Raw genomic sequence first — 2,324 nt, forward strand, 5'->3', positions numbered from 1 at the left:
AAAAAAAAAAAAAAAGAAAAAGAAAAATGCAACTAGGTTATGGGCAAAAATACATAAAGAGACATATATCAAGGCCAGGCACAGTGGTTCACACCTGTATTCCAGCCCTCTAGGAGGCCGAGGTGAATGGATTGCCTGAGCTCACAAGTTTGAGACCAGCCTGAGCCAGAGCAAGACCCCCATCTCTAAAAAATAGCCAGGTATTGTGGTGAGTGCCTGTAGTCCCAGCCACTTGGGAGGCTGAGGTAAGAGGATCACTTGAGCCCAAGAGTTTGAGGTTGCTATGAGCTATGACACCATGGCACTCTACCAAGGGTGACCAAGTGAGACTCTCTCTTAAAAAAAAATTTCTATACATATGTCAGTGAAAGGAATATACAGATGGCAGATAAGACCATGAAAATATGTCTGACACTACTAGCCATCAGAGAAATGCAAATTAAGGCAGAGCCTAGATACTACTATACCTCTCTTAGAACAACTAAAATAAAACTTGGTGAAAATACTAAATGCTGTGACGAACACAAAGAAGTCACGATCCCTCACACATTGCTAATCAAGTGGCAAAATGGCACACCCACTCCAGAAATGGTATGGTAAATTTTTTTAAAAATTGAACATACGTTTACCATATAATCCAGGAGTCATATTCTTAGGCATTTATCAAAAAAAAATGAAAACTTTTCTCCACACAAAATTCTGTACACAATGTTCACCGCAGCTTTCTTAGTAATAACTCAAAACTGAAAACAACCAAAATGCCCTTCAGTAGGTGAATGGAACACACTGCCTTATAGCCACGCTGTGGGATACGGCTCGGCAGAGACAAGGAACGGGCTATTGATGCGTGAAAACTGGATGGATCTCAGGGATATCACTGAGTAAAAAATGGCATCTCAAAAAGTCACATACTGTATCATTCCATTTATATGATATCCTCAAAATGACAAAAGTAAGCCAGGCACAGTGGCTCACACCTGTAATCCTAGCACTCTGGGAAGCTGAGGAGGATAGATTGCTTGAGCTCAGGAGTTTGAGACCAGCCTGAACCAGAGTGAGACCTTGTCTTTACTAAAGATAGGAAAACTAACGAGGCATGTTAGTGGGCACCTGTAGTCCTGGCTACTGGGCTACTAGTAAGCTGAGGCAAGAGGATCACTTGAGCCCAGGTGTTTGAGGTTGCTGTGAGCTCTGATGTCACCAGGGCACTCCACCCAGGAAGTGAGACTCTGTTTCAAAAAAAAGACAAAAGTGAAAGATGGAGCACACATTAGTGGTTGCCTGGGATGAGGAATGGGGTGGGGGCGTGTTGGGCGGGGCATGACTGCAGAGAGGTAGCAGTGTAGGGAGGTCTGTGTGGTGATGGGATAGTTCTGTATCCTAATTGCAGTTACATGAATCTGCACCTGTGATAAAAAAGCACAGAATGACACACATAAGTTGTGATGATGTCAATCTCCCAATTTGGTATTATGTTGTTGTCACATAAGACACATCCACCCAGAAACCTGTGTGAAGTTTCCATCTTTGCAGCTTCCTGAGGATCTGTACTCACTCCAAACTAAAATGTTTCATAGAATTGTACATCAAAAAAAGTAAATAGTATTGTAAAAAACAGATAAAATAAATAAGACTTGTAGGCAGAGCTTCATTCTGGTTACCAGTTTTGAGACAAAGGACTTAAGGAGAAAAACCCAATCTCCAATTTACAAAGCAAACTCAATTGACCTGCCACAGTAATCTCACATCAGTCCCACGTGACTCAGTGTTTTGCCAATTAGACACCTGGGAAGGGGTGTTCAACTGAGGTTTTGTTTAAAGTTTTTCTGGCTGCTGAGAAGAGGTGAACAGATGACATGTCTTCGTTTTCAGACAACACACTTGTAACCACCATAGTAATCTACTGGCACAAAAACAGAACCAAGCCACGAAGAGTGGGAAGAATCCCAGAGAAGTGGAACTGGTGCCCTGTCCAGTAAGATCCTGATGCCAGATCCACCTCCATCTGGACTCCTTGTAATGTGACCTAATCAACTCAGTTGTGAGGCCAGTAGAAGATGGGATGTTTGCTGGGGATGAAGCCATCCTAAATGAGATAGTAAGAACCTGCTTTAACAGAGGACTAACAGGACTTTTCTTGGTTTGGGAAGGTGTTCTCCAACAGCGAGTATGTATCACAATCACTTGGAGGTGATTAAGCCACAGATTGCTGGGTCCCACCCGCAGATTGTCTAATTCCATAGTTCTGAGGCCACAGGATTTTCTTTTTTTTTTGAGACAGAGCCTCAAGCTATCCCCCTGGGTAGAGTGCCATGGCATCACAG

The sequence above is a fragment of the Otolemur garnettii genome, unplaced genomic scaffold (genome assembly GCF_000181295.1).
Source record: "Otolemur garnettii isolate 467f Iridium unplaced genomic scaffold, OtoGar3 scaffold00123, whole genome shotgun sequence".
In the NCBI taxonomy this organism is placed as follows: domain Eukaryota; kingdom Metazoa; phylum Chordata; class Mammalia; order Primates; family Galagidae; genus Otolemur; species Otolemur garnettii.